Below are 25,570 nucleotides of genomic sequence, written 5' to 3' on the forward strand. Positions count from 1 at the left end.
CGTAAACACTTGGTTGCAGCTCTTAATTAAAACCTGAACCGTGATGGGCCATGAGGAGGTTTTACTAGGCCTCTTGGGACTTTTTTTTTTTTTAATAATAAGGACAACGGAAAATAATTGCCAGTAGTCTGCATCAACAAAGCCTGGAGCTGATGATAGGGACAGGCTGTTGGATCTATAGTTTGTCCTTGATCACAGCAGTGCTCCAGGTGTCTGATAATGGAGAAGTCAACATACAAGGTGTTGTTTGACCAGCAAAACGTGAAAGAATGCTGGCAACTTATCCCAAATACCATTCCTCCGTCTACTCTGTGTGGCTGTAAGTATATATGTATGTATATATTGGGCCAATGTAGTTAAAATTTTGCAAAATATATGAACTTTCTGCCTTATCACGAAAGTGCTACCTGAAGGCTGGCTCTTTCATTTGTACAGATATATGCAGGAGGAAGGAGGCTGACTTTATTTTCAGGTAACAGGACTGCTCTGCTGCTGCTGGCACTATGTAATTTGACAGGGGACAGGGGTATTTTGGTTTTGTGACCATAGCTGTGCTTCGTAGAGCAGTTGGGATGAGTTGTGGAGCCAGAAAAGATCTGGATCCTTTTACGTGCTGGTTCGGTGATATGTGTGTAACATTATGTTGGTAAGTAAATCTCTCTTATGAAAAGCAAGCTTTAAAGGAAGAGGAAAGTCTTTCTGTTCACAGCCCCAGACCCGACAGCACTTTGGTTTTCATTATTATTTATATGCAGGCACCATTCTCTGTAAGAGATCCCAATTTCTGTCTCTCTCTTGCACCTGGCGATGCATTGCTCTGTCAGGAGGCTGTAGGATATGTGCGTTTTAAAAAAATTAAGTGATGTGTATTGAGCTCTTAAGATAAAAGCATCACAATTTATATTTTAGATGTGCCAAGCGAGGGCAAAGCACTAAAAAGAAGGAAGGAAGAAAAAATTACATCAGAGCTGAATAATTTTTATACTCGATTGTTTCATAGTAAAATGTAGTACAGCGAGTGTGCATAATTTACCTCTTCTTGTTGACTGCCTTTGCAGAACTGTATCTGAATCATTTCCTGTTAGTGAATAAAATCAAGAGGTTTTCAGGGTTGTTTAGTCTGGGCAACTGGGAGTTGGTGTAGCTAATGTGTTCCAGGAGGTTAACCACTGTGAACTCTCTTGTCTGAGCCATTTCCCCTTTTCGGGTGGTTTTCTACCCATACAGTTGCCTTTCAGGTAGCAAGTTATCAGCTGTCTCGCACGTAATGTGAAAGAGATCAATCTGTGGCAATGCGAAATCTCGAAAACACGTATCGCCTGTCTCTGCTATAGCCGGGGAGGGGGTAAAGGAGAGTGACTGTTCCACAGCAAGGATTTTTTTCTCCCAGGATAAAGACATTCATATTTTATGTGCAGGATTTTTTTAAAACCTCATTTTATATTCACATAAAATGACGTTAACAGGCAGGGTATTTATCTGTAATTCACATCTTTAACTAGGGGAAAGGTGTTTCCTCTGAGGCATTTTAATGGAAATTTTTATTTGCAGATAGAATCCAAAAACCATGAGGATTTTTAGGTGATGCTGACAACGGGGAGTAATTAATGCAGACTCCTCCTGACCTTTATGGTGCTATTGCTGTGGCAAACTGGCAGTGTGGGTTTACCCTACGGAGCCATCTGGAATGGGCGATTACACGGTTTGCAATTAGCTCCTGGTGTCAAGATCCTCAGGTCAGAGGGTTTCTTCAACATAGCGGTTTCTGTGGTACCGAGTCACTAATCGTGCATGGGTGCCTGCAGGCGATTGCTGCTGGCAGTGCTTTCTTCAGCGTTTAACCCGGGCGGTTTTGAACAGCAGTCCTTCTTGTACTTTTTTTATTAACTACATTTGTGAGCTTTTCATTGATTTCCCCCTTCCCCCCCGTTCTTTTTTTCTTTTAACAGTGGCTGATGTATTTGTAATTAATTATTTAGTGGGCATAGTATGACATAAAAGGGAATATTTTATAAACAATTATATTTTTCTCCTTTGTGTGGCTTTTCTCCCTGCTCTCTTGTGATCTCCCCACAGCTGATCTCATGCATGATGAAAGTGACCGCTAATGGGCTTCCACTTGTCTGCAGTTATAGGTGTGCTACATTTCAACCCCTGCACGGAGGATAAATTCTTAAGTTCCTTAATGGAAATTTGGAGAGTATTTTTCACATGTAACAGAAGCATGCTAATGGATGGCGAAAACCAATTCCATCCTTGGGTTTCAAATTAATCTGTATAAAAGCTCTGGGTTTAATTCAGTTCAGAATGTGCTCTTAATTCAGTAAAAGAGGAAGAATGGTGAATATGGTGAATACTGGAAATCTGATGGCCATTATATTAATTTTTAGAAAAGAAATGCATTCTTGTTTGTCATATTGTTCACATTAACAGGATGGCTACAAACCGTGGAACTCCATTGTAAATGATACTGTACGAACCATTTCGGTACACATTCCTGTTTAACTTAAAACGGTAATCAACACTGGAGACGCATTTTCAAAATGCTACATTAAAAAAAGCAGTATTTTTATGGTAGGGAGTTTCCATTAGGTTCATAGTAGACCCTGAATCTGAAGGTGAAAGTCTCTTAACAGATTTTTTTATATGTGTGTTTAACTAATACTCTACCAGGTCTTACTAGCCTGAGGGTCCAAAGAAGCACTGACTGAATAATTTTATTGCTAAATACACATTAGCAGTTTCTAAAAAGAGAGTTTCACTCTTCATGTATGTGAGTATAAGGTAGGAGTGCTCGAGGTAGCTTAACGAAAGTTAAAGAAAATATGCAGACACTGATCGGTTTGGGGTGTTTACAGAACAGATTCGGTTAGCTTCTGTACTAAGTTTTGCCCGACATAGCCAGAGAGGTCCTTGGACTCAAATAATATATTGTTTTTTAATGAGTGCTCTTTTAGAAAGTTATGAACTATTACTTTCACACGTGCACGTAGGTTTTACATGTGCCCAAGAGGCAAAAGAAACCTTGGGAAGTTGTGTGGCAAATGGCTGTCTCTCATCATTGCTCATCATTGTGGGCGATCTCAGCGGGTGGGTAGGATGTGAGCTGGCATCACGCCCTCCATCACACGGGGCTGCTGGCATACGTGTTCCTGGGACCCCAACCAGCTCTGTTTGCTTCCCCGCGACTAAGGGTGGGAATTGAAAATGGAGGCCTTCAGCTTCAAACGGAGACAGAATTTAACGTGGGAAGGGAGCAGGTTGTCCAAGGGGAAGGGAAGAGTGAGAAGAGACCTGGGGGAGCGGGGACCCCAAAGCTGCCTGGTGCAGCTGCCTTCTGTTGTTCCCCTTCTCCGAGTTCTGCTTAGGCTGGGAAAAATAAAAGATCAATAGCCTTGCTTCAGCTTTGAGAACCCTACCTGAACGTTTATTACTTATAGTTTCCTATAATACCTTCCGTTTTCTCTGGAAGATCTTCAGGCAGTAGTAAGGGAGATGCATCCTCACTCGAAATTGTGTTGTCTTCTGAGCTGTTTCTAAAAGTTGGCTTTAGCTGCCTCATTTGGGCTCTCAAAAGAAAAAACAAATAAAGAACATTTCAATTATGTGACGTATATTTCTGAGAAAAGATTAAAACTGGCCCATTTGAATGATGAAGAAATGCACCTAATGATAGTTCTCCAGAGCCATAACACAGTGTGTCTTCTGCTGGCTGTACTGCTGGCTCTGCTTACCTGCTTTCCAGCGTTTGCACCATACATGTGTACATTATCACTGCCATTTTTTCCATGTAACTTAGACCATAAACTCCTGAAAGCCAGCATCCTGGTTTTACCTGCAAAGTCCCCTGTTAGTAGGATATTCTGTAAAAAAGTGTTACTCGTAACAACGACCAGCTGTAGTGCAGTACTGAAGCTGAACAATTTTCCAGCTGTGCCAGGTCACTCACTTATCTCAGTTTCCCTGGCTGTGAAGTTAATGTTACTTTACTTTCTTCTCAAGAGGAGATTCTGTGAAGATTCCTTCATGTTTGCAGCTTTAGGCATAACACTTTTCTATGGTTTTGCTGCTCGTGGATTTGTCTATTGAGAAGTGAAGTACAGGAAAACTGGAAAAAAAGGTGGGCATAGTGTTCAAAATGAGCTTTCTCTGCAACAGTCTTTTTTTTTTTCTTTTTTCTCTAGGTAAATTTGCCTTTTAGAAATAGGCTCAAAAAGCAGGGAAACAGCAGGCATGAGGGATGTGTTTTTCCCTTTGTTTATGCTTTCCAGAAATCTGCAATAGAGTGGTTTTAGGAAGCAGTGAGGACTTCAGATCTTCACCTCTGTGGCCATGTGTATTGTCTACGGACTGCGCTGGATTCCCTGGGAATAGTTATGAATTCAGGTGTGAAGTTAGATATACCGCTGGAAATATGCAGACGGGCGTATGTACAGTCTCGAGGGGGATGGCCTGCCTGCTCTGTTTGCAGTGCACAGTGCACTTCAGCAGCCGGAGTTTGCAGCAAATTGATGACACTGTGGGTAAGGCTAATGGAATTGCCGTTGTACGAACACAACACGTGCTGCAGGTGCGCCTGGGGTTAAGGAATAAGGTGTTTTACAAGGACGCATCAACAGGATTACATTGGTAGACAGAAAACGTGATTTTTCAAATGCTAATTCTTAGGTTTTTAAGGGGAGATTTTATTCTTCCAGCGATGACATAGTGTTGAATTCCTACAGTCTGAAAAAGGATGGGAGAAGCGGGACGGTACTGAATACTAGCAAATCCTACACTTGGTTTTACAGCTTGTTCTCTAGCCCTCTTCGGTTTCTCTGATACTTTAACACAGCCCTTAATTTCTGGTACCTTTGGATCTGGGAATTGGTGGAGCTTGAATTAGAGCTTAAAAAGTGAACAATGTTTTTTTACTGTCTACTGTAACAGGCTAAACTCTCTAAACTCTCACCCCTCCAGTTAGTTATGAGTTCTCTGCGACTTGTACATGACAACGATGGGAGAATGGGAGATGACAAATGGTGAAACCCTTAGCACATATCAGTATTTATTTCTACTGAAAAGCAGAAGACAGGGCAGTTTTCTATTATTTAAATTTACTAAAATAATTGGCACTGTGACAGGTGACTGTTGGGGCATTACCTTCAGCATTTCCCAGGAGTTACACACACTCATCCACCTTGTTTGCGGGTCTTAGTACCTGGTTTTCCCAATTTAGTGATGGGAGCAGTGCTCCGTGGGGACTTGTGGGTATGCTGCAGTTATCTTACTGGAGCTAAATCCTCTTGTCGCCTAGGGAAAGCACATAATGTCGCTAACACTCAAGGAGCCCGGTGTGCTTAAATTAGCTGTGCAGGGGAGCTCAGTGCTCAGCACGTTACCAGGCTGTGGTCAGAAACAGCATGTTTCTGTGTATGTCTTCACAAACAGGTGTGCTGTTGGGTGCTGGGGCGCAGCAGTGTTTCGGGGTGCGATCTGACCGCAGCACACCTCTGCTCAGCTCCGTCATTCCCACGACCTTCTACGGTGGGAGTGGGCATGCCACGACGAGAGACACTCAGGAAAGGGGCTTCGGGTCCCTGGGACCTGGCCCTGGCGCCTCGGCACCAATGTCTGTCCCCTCCCGCCCAGGCAGTGACAGCAGCACTTGAGCCATGTATTAGAAATCACTACTTTTGACTACTTTGCAATGTTAAAAACCTTGGTTTCTGTTTGCTGTCCTACCAGATATGAAAGGACCATGGTGCGGTTTTGTCCTGCGTCATGGCCTTAGTTAATCCCGAGGTGCAGAATCAGCCCTTGTGAGGGTGTATTTCCATCTTATGTTTTCTTCAGCAGTAAGGTCCGTTGCAAAGGCTGCTGCCCTGGTTCCTTCCAGTCCCTTTGCCTCCTCTAACCACCTTTCAGCATGCTGAGGCAGCTTTGCAAGCCTCTGTAAACCGGATCAGTGACAAGGTCCTTTAAACATATTAAAAATAACTTGTAGATAATATTTGCTGCTGGAGAAAGAGTGTCCTTTGCCACCATACACTAATTTTCTGTGTCGTTCTCTTGGTTTGGCTGTGATTTTGTATGGACAATCCAATCTCTGCATTTATTCCAATGATCTGTAATGGACACTCCTTTTGCTCTTCTCAGCATGAAATGGAAGGAGAGACTGATGTTGCTGAGCCTCAATTTATGTAAATTTTTATAGCTTTAACAACAAAAAAAACATATATAAGTTGTCATTAGTCTCAATAGACATTTTAAACATAGAGGAGGTGAGGTGTATCAGCAAAGAGATGTGTGTGACCATTCTTTTTACTGACCAAGGTCAATGAAGCCATGGTTTTAATTCCAGGTCAAAGGTGCAGGAGGTTTTTTTTTTCATGTTGTCAGTGGAGATTTGTAGCCACTGTGCTGCCATATGTGAAAGTAACTCTCTGCTGTTGGCAGGTTGTATTTTATTTTGTTGACCATCTGGTCTGCTGCTGCTGCGGACCTCGCTTTGCGAAGGTTTAATTTAGTGTACATTGAGGTGCTCTCCGTTTCAAACTGTATTTTTGAAACTTGAAGGAGTAAGATATTAGATTCTTAATGAACGGTACATTCAAACCACTTCAGCAATTACGGACTGGGAATGGAGTGGCTGAGGGACGGCCGTGTTACCAGGAGCAAACACAGACAAGGTGTTAGCTTGGTCCTGGAAACTTGCATTGCTGACTTATGGAGCAGGTTGGCCAGGCTTTTGTGCGCTGCAGACTGGGTTAAATTCTAGAAGTTTACTCAAATGTTACTCATTACCTTGTAATGTTACATGAGGGTGGAAAATCCTTTGAGGGTTAGATGGAATTGTCCTGTGGTCTTGCAGGCTGCAAGAAGTATGGAAGAATGAAGTAAAGCAAATGAAATTTGATATAGTTTTTGTGTGTTTAATGTAGAAGGCATTTTTAGTGCAAGGTGAAGTATCACAGCATTCATCTTTTCAGAGGCAAAGATTTTGGTGTGGCATTCTTACAGAGAGCATAACGTTAATGCCAACAACATGTACATCTGCGAACGCATGTACCGTGATGCTCATTAAATACGCCTGAGGAATAGTGTGAAGACTTCTATTCAGAAGTAGAAGCATTTTTCCTCATGTTTTGTTTTCTCTGGAAGCCACAGTTGGGCTCAGTAGCGTAATGTGGTTATCAGTATCACTGTGCTGCCAGTACTAGAAATTAGCCTTGTGGTGTGCTTTAAATAGGACTTAATTCGAGTTTGAGGCAAGCTGTTTGTCTGTGTTTGCTTATGGTGAGAATGTTAAGGATGTTGCATGTTTTTGTTTTTAAATAAATCAAAGCAAATAAAAGGAAGAATTAAGTAAACAATTTATGTATCTTTGTGCTCAGAATTGGTATTATAAAGACTACTGTGATTTTAGAATAAAGCCAAATAGAAAGGAAATGTACGTTCAACTTTAGTTAAACTTATTTATCTTTTCCACGTAGAGTAGGCATTATTACAGAAGTACTTATCATGAAATTTAGGATACATTCAAGGCTCATTGAAATGCTTTTTCTTCAGATAGAATTAAAAAAAAAATACGCAGGAGCAGGGTCTAAATGCACTCGTCCGTCAAACAGCTCCTGTAGGCAGGCTGTTAGAAGTAATGAGAGTAGTTCTTACAAACAGCTTGGTCGTCTTCGGACTATTGAAAAAGCCTTAGCTTTTTGTACATAGTCTTTATTTCCTGATATCCCTTACGATGGGATGCATTCCTTCTCCTTGCTGCCCTTGACTTGTGTGCCCGGGGTTTGTCTCCCCAGCGCACGTCGTGCCAGCGCATTCACACTGGCCTGGCAGAGATTTCCATCGACAACCTCCCAGCTATGTCATGCCGAAGCTGCCTCGAGCAGACAGTTTATTTACCGGAAAGACATGGGGAACAGCTTGAGGTCCACGGTTGTGCCTACACCGCTGGGCGCGAGCAGCCGTGGAAAGGGGCCCGATGCCAACCTTGTCTCTCATCCGTGTTGCCGCTCCATGGGAGGGCACCGGTGGGAACAGGGCGGGTGGTGTGGGCGTAGCGTGGGGCTCCCTGCCTGGTTCAGCTGACTCCTCGTGTCTCGTCTGCCTTGAATTGGTACCGCAGGACTGAGTTTTCGCAGACAAAACAGCACGGGATCCTCCCCAGAAGGGCCCTCGTCTTTCTTGAGGCAAAGACAGATGGGATTTGTGATTATCCTGAGCACAAGCTAAATTGTGTTCAAACTGTCAGTGCAGAGAAATGTGAACCTGCGGCTCAGGTAAGTTGAGATGTTGTCATTGATACTAATGAAACAGCACAGCTCAGTGCTACATTAAACAAAACTGTCTTGAGATATTCACCAAATCCACTGATGTGGAAATGCGTGTTAAGAGAGACGTGCCTTGGAGGCTTGCGTGCTGCGGAGGCAAGGAATGCAGTAAGCAGCTTTTGAGAAATAAAATTGCCAACTCCCGTGCCGCTGTCCGAACTTTCTTATCGGGATGGTAGTACGCCGTGCTGGCACCTCAGCCATCCGCCTGTGGTGTCAACGGCAGCTCTGTCAGTGGAAACGAGGGGGAGTAAAACTGGAGTCCCGGCAAAAGCACAACAGAAATCGTGTTGTAAACTACTGCTGTCCTGGAAATAAATATGTAAAGCCATCCTTATGACAGTGCATCATATTATTTTGTCAGTGGAAGTTCACGGTACAGAATCATTTGTAGATGTTGGGTTGAGTCCCCGCTTACATAGCAAGGAGCTTCCTGTACGTACTGTACGTACATCTGCTCCTCCTGCCCTGTGTGACAGTTGTAGAGAGCTAAAATCACACCGCCATGAAACCCTCCAGGGAAGCATCCTCTGCCGTTGTATTTTGAGGCTCAGTAAATGTGGCTTTCCGTCAGCTCTGCTGGCTTAAGCCATTGTGATTCGATAATACACTTTTTGTAAGATTTCTTCAAATTTAATGGAGCATTTTCTTGCAAAAAGGAACACAGGTTGTGGTCCTGTGGTGGCTGCTTAAACTGCTGTCCACATTGAGGTGCTCCCCACCACCTTTCATGCTGCCGATCTCTTGGTGGGTTTACTTTGCCGTGATTTACAGAGACGCTGGCAGAGGGTGCCTGGAAAAACAAATTTCCAAAGGAGTTTGGCTGAGGCCTTCCTCCGGGCTGTGGGACTGCGAGCGCCAGCCTGTGAGAGTCACTGCTGTGCCGGTGACAGGAAAGAGAAAAACTTTCAGTGCCGGGGACTTCCCGCACCTCTGTTACAGGTGGTTCTGGTCTTCAGCTTTTCCATAGGCCACCCGTGAGGGGGAAAAGAAAAGAGCAAGCAGCCGTCATGTCTTCAACCAGAGGGCTATTAAAGACGCGCCGTTACGGTAACAAGCCCGACGTGATGTAGTAAAACAGGCGTCACGCTTCTCTTTCGCCTGTTACGCTTGTTCCTCAACTTCTGCTGCCTGTTCCCGTGGAGGCCGTGTCACGCTGCGTGGGAGGTGCCAAGGGGTCAGCTTTAGGCTCACCAGGTTAGAGCTCATCTTGACTCCTTTGCTATGTTATATATTTCATTCTATGGGGATCAACTTTTTTTTGTTTCATCTGCTGGCATTTTAGAGCCATTTGACAGGAATATTTGTGAGATAAATGTTCCTCTTGCAGATAAGGATAAATGTAGGTGTGTTATGGAAATAACTAATAGTGAACACTGTAAAACAGCGGGGAAGGAGTGAGGACAGATGGGTTTGTTTTTCCTCAGGGAATCTAAAATAAACTTGATTTGTCTTCTTTAAATCCTTACACTCAGTAGACAAAAAATATAGGAAGCGATGTTTACTCATGTAATAGAAATATCTTAAAAAACAGTTTACATCAGCTAAGGAAATTTGGCAGGTCAGGGATTTATTTATGTATGTATGTATGTAACTGGGTTTATGGGAGGGTTGATGCTTCACCGTACTCTCTCTGTAACATAATCTGGTTTATTTTCATAGATGAATCAAAAATCTGTATTTGGCATTCTGTGTGTTCTGCAAAGGACATTTCTCTCTCAATTTAGGTCAGAGATTTTCAAAGGCACGTACAGCAGCTAGGCATTTAATTTTCACTCACGTTAATAGAATTTGACCAGTTTCTTCTTTCTTGCTTTTTGACATCTTTCATTTCACAGTTTTTGTTTCAATTGCACCTGCCTGGTAAAAAGATGTAGGCAAAACAGGCACGTCTGCCAGCTCTACTGCTTCTTGTACTCTTGGTAGACTATTGCTTTACCCATTGATTACTGCTGTGCTTTTTTTTGGTTATCATCTGCCACATTTCTGGATGCCCAGCAAGTAGGGTGAGCAGTAGCTCGGACAGAACAGCTGGAAATCCAACAGCCCGGAGCGAACAGCCACTGGGCACTGGCTGCCGGTCTGATGGGCTCCGGTCACATCACGCTCACTGCATCTGCAGGGTGAATTGCTCCTGACCTGTGTGGTAAATCTGACATGTGCAGCGCATGGCAGAACTGCTGCGCGCATGTGGATGGGGTACACAGAATCCCAAAGACGTGGCTATGGTTTTGAATGTATGGTAGGACACAGACCAGGTATCGCCTAAATCTTCCTCTCTCTCTAGGATAATTTTTCTTATACACATGTAAGGATTCATATCTAAAATAGCCATAAAAGCCTACACTGCAGTTAAATGTTTCTTAGCCACCCTTCTCCTTAAAGTGTGCTACTTACAGAGCTACCAAGTTACTCGCTATGTTTTTCTTTTTTTTTTCGGCTATTTTAGTTTAAAAAAGAATTTCTGTAGTTGTCCAGATTTTGCTTAGCCATCATGTCTCTCAGTAGTCTGCTGTGGTGGTCAGCGCTATGCCTGACTTCGTTTGGACATGCAACATCTTCAGTTGTGGAGCACGTCCTGGGTAGGATGCGAGCGCCTAGCCCTAGGGCCACGGCAGATGTCTCAATTGCGTTTCAAACTCTTGGACTGAAATTGGTTCATTATTGCCAGTGTCCTTTTTAGACTGTTTAGAAATGAGCAGTAAAAGAGTAAATTGCTTGAAACTCCATTGCAGTGAGGGCAAGTGAATTTTTACAAACATTGATGTTAGTAATGCATTGTTTAATAATTAATAATTTTGATGCAGAAATAGACATTGCATGGCTGATTAAATACTTTTCAGGTGACGTGGCCAAGTCACACATCCTTTGGTTTGTTATGCTGCTCTGGTTTAAGACTGCCTCGCCTATTTCAAGTTTGCTGAGAACTACTGTATGGCAAAGGCCTCGACTTAATTGCTAGTTGCAAACGTGGCTTTATTAAATAACAAGGCATGCGCTTCCTTTATGTGACAAAACACTGTGAGTTACCCCAGTGATGTGTCGTTGTTATTAGCATGCTAATCATACATTAGCATATGGGAAAATACGGTGTATTTTCAGTGAGAACCAAAGCTTCCCGTCTAGCCAGATACTGTATCTGTGTATTTATGGTACAGTTTTTCAGTAGTTACTCTATAACAAGCATGTAAAAATCTCTCAGACCAAATTAGTAAATTAGTTCACTGCAAATATATCTGTGGTGCCTTCAAAAATAATACAAAGACAAGCCAAGAAGTCGACAGGAGCTGCTGTTTGCCCTTAAACACATTTAGAAAAAAGGAGAATAGATGCATTTAAAGGCTGACAAAAATTATGTTACGTATATACAGATACTTCCTGCAGTTAACATTGGGTCTTGCTACGAGCGTAAGGAGCAGCGTGCAGAGGAGCTGCACGGTTGCATCTTGCTGCCAACGGCCAAGCCCCCTCGCTGCAGGTTTGCTGCGTGGTTGGTCTCTGGCGGTTTCTGAGCTGAGCGGCACTGTCCAGCTCACAAGGGATTTGAGAGGAAATTCCTGTTCCTACCTACTGAAACCAGCTGGGTGTCTGTTAGCCTTTCTGTGAGGCCAATACGGCAGTAACCGGTCTCGCTCTGTTCTTCCGTAAGAGGGATTGGGACGACTCTTCGCCTGGGGCTGGACCTCCCGTCATCCCCACATCCTTCCCAGCATCGCCGCAAAGAGCCCGTCCCTGGAAGGCCAGCGCTTGCTTCGACTCACATCCACAAAACGGTGATACCCACCCCGGAGCCGGCCGCTGGGCATGGGCTGCCCTGCCTGCTGTCCTGCCTCGCCTGCCTGCTGTCCTGCCTGCTGCTGCGGGGACGCCCGGGCAGCTCTCCTGGTGTGGTCAAACTTGGAGAAACCTTTTTTGTTAACTCATCGCAGGGTCTGCTGGCTTCCTTTTCCTGCAGGTGAGGTGGAAATGGTACAAAAATAGCCCTGTCACATCATACCGCTATATTCCTGCTTCAAATTCAACACAAAATAAAGGGTTTGCAACGCAGAGGGCTATGGTTGCTTATGGAAATGTAGCTAACAAACAAAGCGGTAAACTGCATTTGCTTACAATATTGTTTAATATACAAAGGTTCAATTTTCTGTGTCCTTAGTCTGAAACTCGATAATAGGCTAAATCTTATTTGAACTGAACATGTTGTCTCCAGTTTATTTGTCCATTGAAGTTTACTGATAAATTGATGTTTCTGTAATGGCTTTAATGTAAGGAGTACTCTATAAATCAGTTTTAATAGAAACAAATACAATATTGATGCTAACTTTTTAAGAGCAAAACAATGGAACACAATTATCATGATTTATTAATAAACCAAAATAAACCAGGATCTTGTGTACTATCCAAGAAATTGCCTATTTTTTATTTAATCAGATGTAGTAAATATAATTTCATCATTTTTTTATAATAAGGTTTTGTATTTCTGAAATAGCTTTCCCCTTTGATATATTAATCAAACTAGCCAATTTAAGGATCGACTCTTACGTTGCATGTTTTATTTTGCTTTTCGTGCCCAAGTGTAGAAAATTACATCACTTTCCTAAGATACATTTGTGTCAGAAGTAGCAAGGTGGCTGGCTTGGAGCAGACTGTGCTGGGCAAGCGAAGGACCCGCCTGCCCATCAGGTCGGCAGGTCCCCCCTCAGTGCTGCCTCGGAGGTAAGGATTGCTCCCCAGTCGGAGCGAGCCCAGGGAAATAAAAAGGAGCAGGACTATGTAAAGGAGTGATGGAGACCCTGTAAGGCCCCATCCCTCTTCCTGACCTGGGGGGGGGGTTCAGCATCACCTTGTTTAACCACGTTTCTTATGCACATTGGAACCTCACATATATAATGTGCGTAATAGCTAAGCCCTAATAAAGGACCACATTCAGTCAATGGGTTTTATTTCTGTCACGTCAATGCTTGTTCTTCAGTTTCCAGCTCCACTATTCAGTTTTACAAATGTTCTGTAGTTACCACCTTGTTCTCTCAAAGCATCAGGAATTTTCTCATGATTCCTCATGTTACCCAAAGTGTCCTAAAAAGGCCTGTCCTCTCTCAGAAACAGGCGCGACTGTGAAAATCCCATCCACCTGCCTACGTGTGAGCACTTCCATGATAATCTTAAGTTGCTGTTTTCTGAAATAGCCCCTTTATGTTCCCATTAAAAAGCTGATAATAGCTTTTTGAGGAAGCCTGCATAACCAAAGAAAAAAATGTTTCATAATTTCCACCTCAACACAATGGCAGTTGAATAAAGCTATTTTCAACCTTTATGGAAGTTACTCGGGATTTCTATTTTGTAAATTCAAAAATCCCATTTGTCTTGACTGCATAGTTGCAACCAGCTGCTGAAGCCTGAAAGAAGAGATCACAGGGAAGACTGTGGAAGGGGAATGGGATCCTAAAGTTTCTGCCACTGTCATAAATGGATTAAGAAGGTAGTGCTTAAAAATCAGATGGCAAAACGTCCAAAGAAAGTAACCAGAGTAATCAACGGTGTCTGGAGCTGATGGCCCTTCCAGTTCCCACCAGCAGCTGTCTCAAATGGATGGTGGTGCTGTCAGGGATGCTGGAGTCGAAGTGAAGGAGGGGTGATGGATACAGCACGCTGGCATAACCCCCCTGCAAATATCCATAACCCCAGATCCTGCCGCGCACTGTCATCGCAGGTAGCTGAGCGGGGTGCAGGTTTAGGTTTCTAGGCTACTAAAATGCCTAGGAGAAACCAAAAAAAGCATAGGCAGGGATCCAATAGATATATGCATGTAGCAAGAGTGTAAATGCATTTCTGTCACTGTAAATTCCTTACAAATATTTTGTAAAGATCAATTATGGAAGATTTCACTTTTTTCAAATTGCTGCAGAAGGATACTCCTTAGTAACATTTACAGGCTTATCCACAGCTTTTTTGAAAGAGTAAAAAAAAAAACCCAAAACTAAATGTAGCAGCAAAACTTACTATTATTATTAAAAATTTTAGTTTCGACTAAAAAAAGCCAAAAAGGCCAAAACTATTTGCCAAAATTGACACAAACTCTTCTTCCTGACAATTTAGCCTAGCTGTATGTTCTAATAGTTTAAAAGACCATTTCAGGTTTGTTGCTCTTTATTTTAGATGAATGGAGAGTTTCCTAAAGCGAGAAGTCTTTTTTCCTCTGTCAACGTGCTTTTTTCATTCCTCTCAAAGCACAAAGTTACCCTGCCCCTCACATCCTCATGACTTCCACCTTGAGTGCTGCCTACGTTACTACTACTACACACTCTTGCTACTTTTTGTTTGAAGATGTGCTCTTCCGAGGATGCAGTCATCATCATCAACACAACCACACCACGTTAGTGCGTAAGGTTAGCACCATAGGTGAGCCCCTGTTGTTCTTCACAGCCTGCTTAAAGACCATCCAGTTGCAAGACAGTGCAATAGAAGTTGTTGAAAGAGCCTCACTCAGGCGTGCTTTGGTTTTTACATGTTGTACGCAGACTTCTTGGTTTTCAAGTTTCAGTCCAATGCAGACATTTTGCTGTTGTTTTTAAACAATATAATTTAATTGTAATAGTTGCCGACAGGGAGAGGAAATCTGGGCCTTTGATATTTGGGTGGTTGCAGCTTTTAATGCTGTGAGGAAAAACAAATGGTTTGTTTTCTTCAGGCACTCTGGAAGGGAGTTTGAAGATTTGGATACTGGGGAGGGGCATCTCCTTGCTTTTTTACCTCCATTTTCGGAGCAAAGTTCTTTAATTTTTTATTAGTGTAGGACTTCTCATTTCCAAACTCAGCAGCTCTTTAACAGTGCTTGGTTACCCCACGAGACCTACATTTCTGATTTACAGCTGTTTTTTCAGTGGCATTAATACATCAGCAGGGCTTAGCAAAGCTATCTGGCGAGGGCGAGACACTACCTTTGCACCTGCTGCTCTCCTATTACAAACAGTTTATGATGTCTGTTGTAGGTCCCTTGAAAACAAAAAGCTTTTGAGAAATGTTGAGATGTCTCTTCCTTTCTCTTCTGCCTCGCACACAAATCACCCATCGTAAGATAAAACTGGAGTCGGAGGAATCATAATTTAATCCCCTCTCGAGCTGGCAATCTGCTTCAGCAAGTCCTTCATACGTCTCATACAGGAGCCTACTGACCTTCTTCAAATGACACATTAAAAAACAATAGAGCCAGCAGCGATGCCTCTGGAGTTGCTGCAACTTTGAGGTCAATTAATTGTCGCTTAGGATGATGTATCTGAGCTTGCCGTTAGTTTCTCAGCCTGCAAGGGGCTCGGGGCAGGCGTGCTTGCCTTGGACAGGGCTTAAAGGCCTAGGTGTCCTTGACGCTGAAGCAAAGACGGAGGGCAGTATCACGCCATCAGCTGTATAAGCAGAGTTTCCCATTGATTTCAAGGACCTTTGTGCTTCTATCTTGACGGTGAAAGTCCTGTGCGAGAGCCTGGGCATGGAGCTGCTTGGGCAAGCAGTAGTCTGGTGCCCTGACCAGCTAGCCAGGTGACGGGCTGCCAGCCGTTAATTCAGGATCCTGTTGAAGACCAGGCAATTACCTGCTTTTTTCCTTAGCAAGTGTTCAGAAGCTCAGAAAGCAAATATCCAGGCCAGTCTGTCCAAGCTAGGTTGTTCTCAGGGATTTCATTATACTGGTGAATGCCTGAAGATGGTTGAAAAGCTCTTCTTGTAGACATAGGGTCATATATAAGTAAACTGTTTTTTTTTCCCCCCGCAAGAAAAAAAAAAGGTTTATTATCTTCCTAGAGCAAATGGGTGAACCTGCACTGTTTCATAGCTTATCTCCCTGTTTTGCCCCTGGGTCCTGTCCCCAGACAGATAGTGGCTGCCTCCTTCCGAAGGTACTGTTCTCCTTCCGAACCACCTTTCTGAGCAACCCAGCTGGCTTCCTCTGAGAAAAAAGCTAAGCGTGGCCTGGGGTCAGCCAGCCCCCAAGGCTGTTGCCTGCTGGCAGCTGAACACAGGGGGTCTGGCTCCCTCCTGCCTGCACTTGCCATCGCCTCTCCTCCCTGCGGCTCCCCGAGCCTGCCCTGCGCCTGGCTCCAGGCTGAGCCTCGCTGTCTTTCCTGGTAGATGCAGCGGGGGAAAATAGACATTACGGAGATTTCGGAGCCTTCTATGCAGGACTTGGATTTGGGACGATGGGATGCAGAATCCAGGCAGCTGTGTCTCCCAAACGTTTATCCATCTGACTACTGCTATGTAGAAGGGGCCTCCAAGAAGTTTTGGTTTTGCTTGTCTGTTTAATTTCTGGGCAATGCTGTGCCATTGATGCCCGAATAATAGCTCTGGCATAGTTTCAGTGACAACTTTGAGCTTTTCTTCAGAGGATATATTTAATTACAGCAACTTTTTAACTGCTGTATAATAATAATACTTCTAATATCTTAATAAAAATAAATACTTCTGTATAAAAATAATACTTCTAATATCTTAATATCACAGAATATATACATCAAAGATACAAGCCTAAGTTTTATGGGATACAGAAAAATGGAGAAGGATTTAGTAGCCATCTGCCTGCTGGAAGTAAATCAGTTATTTTTAACATTGTTTTGGAGTAGATGTTGAGTATGTAATACAGAAGAGGATCGCAATGGTGATTCATTGAAGTATGACTTACAGTAGACATTGCAGAAGAATTTACAGCTTGTTGTCCGCGGCTCTGCGGTGGTGGGTACTGCAGCCTGTGGCAGCCTGGGGAGGCTGTCGGGGACCAGCAGCAGCGGATCAGCCATCCCTCGGAGTTTCGTCTCCTTCTTGCTGCCTCCCCAGAGGCCAGCAGCTCAGGCAGCTCTCCCTGCCACGGAAATATGTCCAGGCTTTGCTTCAAAATGACCACTAACAGTTTGCCGTAGCGTGCTTGTCTCCCTTCTCGGCTGTGCTCTAGGAACATGTTCGGTTTCTGGGTGGATGAGGCAGCGGGTAGAGAGGGAAGGAGGAAGGAGCATTTGCAACAGCTCCTGCTGCTGCTACAGGCTTCAGCGATGGGTTAGCCTGTGGAGACCCAGAAAATGAGAGAATTTGTCTTCTGCTTCACTAGCTAGCGAGTGAGTGGCTCATGGTGGAGCTCTGCCAGATGCATCTATTTTTTTTCTGCCTCCGGAGGTGCTGGGGCTGCTCAGTTACACTCCTCGAGAAGGACTGGCTTCAAGACAACAGCCACCGGTCCCTTGTCACCACAGGGAAGGCTGCGACACCAGGGATGCTGCCCATCAGGCAGGAGGTCATGTTTGTATCCCACAGCCAACACCAGATAACAGTCTCTGGCTGTGACACTTGTTCAGGTCGCACATGGAACAAGTGATGGACGGCGATGCTGTCAATATTGATGCAAAATGATCTTTCGAGACATTTGGCAAGAGCTAAGTGCCATTCCTAAAGAGTGTATCAAAATAAAAGATGAGAAACCTTTTGTTTAAAAAAAAAAAAAGTGGTAAAGCAGAGCACTTGGAGTTCTCGGAAATACTTTGCAATGTAACACATATCAAATATTTATCAGATTATTTTCTAAATTCAAGTGGAAGTTGTGAATCCTTCTAATGATTCTGAAACTGCATATTTGTCAAATAAACACTCCATCCAAAAACTTCACTTGACCATATTGTTAGCACTGTAGTCTGTTTGCACTGCTAACAAAATCACCCCATTCACTAATCCCGACACTTGCCCGCTGCTGTTTCACAGTGTGGCAGCTCAGTTTGAGAGGGGAGCGTAAGTGCAGATAATTCAAGTTAAGTCTGCAGCAAAGACAGAGCTGCAGGAAACCAAAGCCAGGCTAGAGCTGTGCAAAAATTTACTGTCCTACTGGCTTGTTATTCTCCAGAAATACAGTTTTAGGGCATCTGAATCTGCTTGCTGAATCATTTTGGCTAAGTATAAAACAAAAGTCATAACTTTGCATTGTTTGAAATATTTCCTTTTGGCATTTTCAAAACAAAATCAAGTTAACTTCTTATTTTGAAAATGTCATTCCAAACTTCCAGTTGATTCAATAGAAGAATGTTTTAAGTGAAGCAAAGCTTTTCATCAAACCTCCAAAGAAATGGCTATAACTGGGAGACACCCATCCTTGGTCCCTGGTTGGCTTAGCCTCCTGAAGGGCGTGCGGCTCTTCACTGTACCCAGAAGACCAGGACAGACCTCTCTACATGGGGATGTGACCCAGGTGCTCAAGAGGAGGTGGTTTGAAGAGGTTCCACCACGAAAGGTGCCCTCAGGAGAAGCTGTGACTTAGAAGTGCCCTCCTTCCCCCAGAGCCAGGTCTGGCAGCCGGGAACTGTATCTGACCACGTCATCCAGCATTTTCCAGCTTTTTTTCCTGTATCGTAATGTAGCCCTGCGGCTGCTGTAGCATTCAAAGTGAGAAACAATCCAGCCCTGCCACCTGTCAGCCGCCCCAGCCCTGTCCCTGGGCACTCCTGCCTTTCCCGGGAAGCGGGATCTCTCTCTGGCTGTGATCATGTCCATTAATCACGGTTTTAGAAGCCCATCATCTTTCACTAATGTCATTCTTTCTGCAGATGCTTCTCCATGCTTTTCCACAGTGGTTTCAGCGAGGCCACAGCAAAGAGTCAGAAAACGTAGCTGTTCTCATTTGAAAATTTCCATTTTTGAGTAATAGGGCCTGCCGATCATTTTAAATGGAGCATTTAAAATTCAGATGCGAGCAGACACGATGTGGGCTTGCTTTTCTCATGCCACGCCACAGTGAAATTTTTGTAGTGTTCGCCCAAACATGATCGTAATTCAATGAAACAGATGGGAACTGTACCGAGTGCAGGAGTCTCTCCAGCTGGAGAAACTGCTGCCAGCCGGTCTCCCTTTGCCCTCAAGCTGCAAAGCAGGTACAAGTCCTCTTGCCACTACCCCTGTAGACCTTTGCATTGGAAGTAAGGGAATTTTCTAGGGAGCTTAACAATTCTTCCCCCAGTCTCTCTGTTAGGAATGATGGGAATACCATGGTAACAGCTTTCCCTTGCAAGAAGGAAGTAGTATTTTGATGGTGACTGCCATACAAGACGGAAACAAAACTGATCCAAATGCTGTGATTTCAAAATGAACTTACTAAATTACAGATTAATCTTCTCTGGGATATATTACATAGTTATCTCTCCTCCACATATTGTGTCCTTTTGTAGATTTTTATAAAAGGAATGAAAAAAACAGGATACATGGGAAAAATAAAACAGGAAAAAGAATAATAAACATAACAGTCGATAATTTGCCATCTACAGAAGGACAAGATTTAAGGATTCTGGAAAAGACACCAGAGGTTGATACAAAGAAATTAAGAACCACCCAACCTTGCTGTAATCCCTAGCTATTGTAAATCTCTTACAGTTTGAGAGAATAGATGACAAAGTCTCTTCACAGCTAAGAAAGGCTTATTTGAAAAAAAAAAAACAGACAAATCCCGGACATTGAAGGTTTTTAATTATTCTGGTACTGATTGAAAAAACAACTGAGAAAAAAATAAAAGGAGGTTTATTTTCTGTAGAAATAATACAGAACTCTTTTCTTACGTAATTTGAATAAAAATCCCGCAGAGGCTAGCGGAGACATCATTCGAGAAAGCAATATAGCTGTGGTTATTAATGGTTCCTCACCGTTCTGGCACAAACTTCTCATTCTTATTCAGGGTTACTGAGCTAGTTTACCAGCCTTAATTCTTCCCACACAGTTGTGGACGTAGGATTATCCACTTTGCACTTGGAAGTACCGAAGAGCGGAGACGCATTGACATTGGATTACGTGGTGACAGCTCTGGCAGTGTGTGAAGTCAGGCTCAGAAAGTTGTGTCATATTTTGTGACACATGAGTTCTCATCATAATGTATAAAAATGGAAGAGATACAGATGTTTTCATCCTCAAAATCTTTGCGAGTAAGGAAGTATTATTAACAGAATAGTTGTTTGGGGTTTTTTTTATTTTCACACCTAGGGAACGGAGGCACAGGCAGGCTTTCGCAAAACCTGGAAGTTGGCCTGCTGTGCTAACCAATGCATCCTCTGCGGAGAAAAGGGTTTTACAGTTGCTTTGTAGGAGTCAGTATTGTTAAAGGTTCAATGTGAGTGACAAAGGAATACTAGAAAAGGTCAAATAAGAAAGGCGATTCAGGCTGGAGTTGTTGCGGGACTCCCGATAAGCAGCAAGGAACAACCTAGAAGTACGAAAAAGGATGCTGGGAGTTACTAGCTGGAAAATGTACTTTGAAATACTACATGTCTGCCTCATTGGCAGACTACATGAAGAAGTCTTTTCTCTCCTGGACCCACTGGACTAACATAAAAGAAAGCCAGGGACCAACCCTTAGCCCTGAGGCCAAGTGCCATGGGTTGGTTTGCACCCACGTTGCTTATGGCGAGCTCCCTCCAGAGCAGACTAGTGCATCCACCCCACGTAGTACTTAACCCTGAATCTCCTCTGGGCCTCATATGGTGCTCCAGTAGCCCTGAGGTATAATTATTATTTTTAAATGTTTTTCTTTTCTATTCAGAGATTTTCACTGTCCATTGGAGGGGTCCTTTTATTTCGTGAAGCTGAAGATGCATGTTACATGACCTGGGGCATGGCATGAGGTCCGTAAGACCAAAATTGAGCATACAAAACCCATTGGGATAATGTTATAAAGCTGCATGGGGCGGAGGCAGCCATACCTGTTGTCTTCTTCATACTTTGGGGGAGTGCTCCCCAGAGTGAGTTATCCCCAGGAGGGTGCCGAGCCACTGGCTCAGGGAGAGCTGGCTGGAGCGAACCGAGCCGGAGCCAGACAGAGCAAATATTAAACGCTGTGGATGATCAAGGCTTTCATGACTGACCTCACTCTAGGTGTAGCCAGAAAAAGCGGGAATAAATAGTAATTAATTGAACATACACGATAAGGAAAGAACAGATGTCTTCATCAGTTAATTTGCTTTTGTATTCACAGAAGGGGCAAAGAAATGCTCCTCATCAGAGCAGCCATGCCAGCCCCTGCCTCGAGCCTCGGAGCGGAGCCCCAGCTAGTTCTGTAGGGGAAGAGTGGGGCTACCATCAGCCCAAGGCTTATTACAGCTCCCAGCTTGAGACTTGTGAAAACAGATGTGGGCACGTGCACCTTGGGTGCAAGGGGGCAGCATGGGGGTGCGGGTGGGAGGCACGGGTCAGCCCATACCCCCAACACGTGCCTCCACCACCCGGTCTCACCCGCAGCCCACACTTACATGTGCTTTGGGAAAGGGAACGGATAGAAAGCTGTCGTGTGCCCGACGGGAATTATCCTGGTGGGCTGCTTCCAGGCGGCATTGGAAAGCACCCCTGTGCTAGGGCAGGCGAGCGCTGGGGCCGGCACGGCCATCTTGCCTCTCTGCCCTCCCGCTTCCTCACAGCGCCCAAGTTAGTCTTTGAGGATGAAGAGGTTGAAAGATGCTAGAAATAAACTTTATGATGGAATGGCAGTTATTTGTGCACTTCTATGCAGCTCTCAAATTTATACTTGCTCCGGTTTTGTCTGGGTGCAGTGCAATGGGAAGGTACAACGTCCAATGATTTCCTTCCGTGTTATTCTCTTCACAAAGGGTGCTGTGGGCTTCATGGAAGAGCCAGCAGAAAAGCAAAAGCCAGAAGAAAAGCAAACCTACTACCTTAAGATTTTTTAAAAAATATGTTGATTTATAGGGATTAATAAATGATGATAAATGTTCTTAAAGCAGATTTCTAGTGGGCAGATGGTAGGAGACAGTTTTTGTCACTCAGAATGATACTGGTTAATTGAACACAAAAGATAAGGAAATAACAGATGCATTCATCAGTTAATTTTCTTTTCTATTCAAAGACAAGAAAAATAATAGTGACTTTAAGTAGGAGTTGTGTCTCTGGCACAATAGGAAAGGACTTACTCTGAAGACAGCAAGAATAGAAGGAGGTATTGGAGACGTCTGTAAGAGGATGACAGAAAGCAATAACCAGCTACGTCTGCTGAAGTTTTCCATTTTCGTTGTTCTATCACAGAGAATCAGATCTCTGTTGATGCAAGAGGATGAAATGTGTTTGTTAATTATGTTTGAATAAGATAACAAACTGTGATCTCAAAGCCATCTGTAAATGAAAAGCCAGGTGGCTGAGCAGCAGAATGAAGATTGCAAATAGAGGATCATAAAAATTTGGGGTGTAAGAACCACTTGTACGTCTGGTCTGTTTATGAAAAAAATGCAGTAAATGCTTTCTATATTTTTGGGCTTTACCTTAAGCATAATATCGCTGGGGATCCCCCTTCGCTCTTTGGCCCTTATTTGCATTGAGAAAAGTAAATCTTTTTGCAGGCTGTGCCATAAGTGAATTCTCCCTGAAGTGAGCCCTCTTTAGTAGAGCCAGGTATGTTATTTACCCTGATGTGATCTCTCATGCTTCACTGAAGCTGCCACTTGAGCCCCCTTTGTTTAACATTCCTGTCGTTCCCTCTGCGGCGTGGAGGCAGTTCGTGTCACATGTGCACAAGTGTGGAAGGAGATGAGACCTTCACACAATCAGTTGTGAGCTCACGAAAAAGGATGCTTCGTACTTTTCTGGTTTCTTCCTCTGACCTAGATTTTAGGCTCTATCCCCCTCCCCCTTTGGTTTTGGTTTGTTTTACTTATTCCTGGAAATGTGCTGCGATGATCTGTGTTAGAGAGGAATGCTTGTCCTTCCAAATCTGAAGTCAAAACTCATTTTCTGCACTGAGCGTGTTTTCTCAGTCTCTACCCTTCTCTCTGCTTAAAGGCAACAAAATGAACTAATTAACATGAGACTTTGCACACCGTAACTTTTCATAATACAGAATTAATTTTTTTCTGTAATGAGTGGGGGAATCACATAGAATGGGAAGAGGTACTTAAAGAAGTTAAAAAGATTTTGTTTTTCAGAAACACTTGTGTAATTTTTTTTATATGGGTATTAAGTACAGATTCACATAAAAAATCCAAAAATCTTGCCTCCAAATATTCCTAGTGGGCAGAAGTCATTTCCATATGCTTGCAGAACATGCACGCAATTGATACGTGTTTAAGGCATGAATATGTGAAGTATAAGAAAGCATCCAAAATAAGTGTGTACATGTTCCCTTTGTGAATACGATGTGCATACCTGTTAAAGAGCTCACCTTCAGTGAAGTATGTTACTGCAAACCTTTCCTCAGGGTTATTACTTTAACTGGTAAATGGGTAAAACTAAGTATAATAGGGTTGCAAGTTACTTAGAGTGGAATAAGGTAGAATTCGGTGTCATTTAATATAACTCCTTGGTTCTGTAAAACAAAAAATGTTCCTCTACAGCATTTCAACACATGCTTTGGAAAATATATCAGCCTTCATGAATGCTGAGAGGCAATGATGTCCAGACATAACTTGCAAGAATCTTGCTCTGTGTGTTGCAAGCATCTGCAAAGCTTATATTATTGCAGACTCAATGAGGAGCATTTAAGACTGTATATATATTCATGGTTATGTTAAATAAACTGTACTGGAAAGCAGCTTTTAAGAGTCAGCTCTGGAGTTTGATATGGAGAAGCTGTAGCTCTGTTGGGAACTCCAGATTGTTTCTAATAGAGCATTCACTATACTCTTAACCTCAGTAGGAGCTGGTACCACAGGATCATGTAAATAGCTTTAGCTCTGTGCCAAAAGCAAACGAAAAATTGGCGCTAATTACATCACCATGTGAAAGGGTTACAGGAAAAGTGTGAAGGTTTTTGATGGAGTAAAACCTGCAACTTTGAAGGGATTTGATTTTAGCCTCGTTTTGGAATTGTGGGCTTTCCACCATTTATCATGGTTTCTTGGAGTTATATAAGGTGTTTTTCTCTTCTGAAATGTATGAATGAATTGATCAACCTGAATTTCAGTTTAATTAAGCTTTCGCCTGTGACTTATTCTTTGATGCGTGTGAATGTATTCTGTATAACACCAGCTTTTTTTCCATGCTGATTTTGAAGTTCTTTTAAAAGTGAGATGGAGATGCTTCTAATTGAAGCATTGGCTCTGTATCTCTAAAGTATGGTGCCTCCTAATTATTTATTACTTCCCTCTAGAGAACTATCAAAGTGACACTGAAATTTCAGAATACATGCTTTATAAAAAATGTTGGAAAGCTATTTGCAAGAATTGTTAAGCAATCAGAGCCCTTTAAGATGATTTCTGAATTGGCCGTTGCAGTATATGAAGCGCACAATGAAGTTAAATTGTCATTATTAAAAATTAGCAAGTAAAAATGAGTCAGGAGCATCTATGTAGAGTGTTTCATTGCTGCAGACGCAGAATCTGAAATGCCTGTCGCATCTGCAGCTCATTATGACCTGAAATGGGAGAGCGCCTGGTACATCTGCAAGAACAATGTCTAGTGACTGCTGGGGCAAGTGGACATCGCTGGTGCAGGGTGCCACTAAGTCTTCATCATCGATGTCACGTTCCACATGGCCTCCTGACAGCTGGCACGAGAGGTCATCATCACCTTTGCAGCTCTTTGTGTTCATTTGCATTGGAAGCAGTGAGAAGCCTCATTCATTTGGAGGAGGGCATTTTCGCAGGTCGCCCACACGCTGCCTGTGGGACAAGGGTCTTGCTTTCCGTGCTTGTGGCCAGCGGCTCCGCGGCTGTCTGCTGCGGGGAGGCGCGGGCACGGGGCCACGTAGCTCCTAGCGTTGGAAGGGGTGGGTGCAGCCGGCCGGTGGGACCTCTCCCTGGGGCATCCTCCTGGTGTCGCAGCCGCGGCGGAGGTGGGAGCTTCCACCAAGATGGGTATCGCTCTTCAGCACATGCGGATGGAGGGGCTTGGGGGGATTCGAGTACTCAAACTCAGTGGAAAGTTCACAGGAGCAGAAAGAGGTACCTCTTTCTCATACAAACGTAGGTACCCCTCTCCTCCTGTTTTCAACTCTGAAACATGTAAAAATAAGGAAGATCTTGGTTTTAGTACGCACGAGTGTATTTTCCCCAGCCTTGTTTTCAGGAGTAGAAGAATCATTTTAACAAGCGCTTCCGACAAAAACCAAAGCAAACCGCTCGGTCGGTGTAAGCCGAACACCCGGCACGGGGCACTGAAGCCCCATCAGTTAAAGTTTGGCAAAGCCGTAAGCGACGGAAAGCGGGTGGGAGGCAGCTCTCCTCGGGGAGGGCTTGTGCCAGGCCCCATCCAGGCACCTCCTGCAGCCGAGGCAGTGCTTGCAAGCCACCTAGCGCTGCCGT

General features: G+C 43.6%; 1 protein-coding gene across 1 annotated transcript in view; it reads left to right on the forward strand.

Annotated features, from left to right (window-relative positions):
* The window catches only part of SH3RF3 (SH3 domain containing ring finger 3), a 252,470-nt gene that overhangs the window by 23,572 nt on the left and 203,328 nt on the right, over nt 1-25,570 (forward strand). The window lies entirely within an intron of this gene.

This window comes from Calonectris borealis, chromosome 1 (assembly GCF_964195595.1).
Source record: "Calonectris borealis chromosome 1, bCalBor7.hap1.2, whole genome shotgun sequence".
Taxonomy (NCBI): domain Eukaryota; kingdom Metazoa; phylum Chordata; class Aves; order Procellariiformes; family Procellariidae; genus Calonectris; species Calonectris borealis.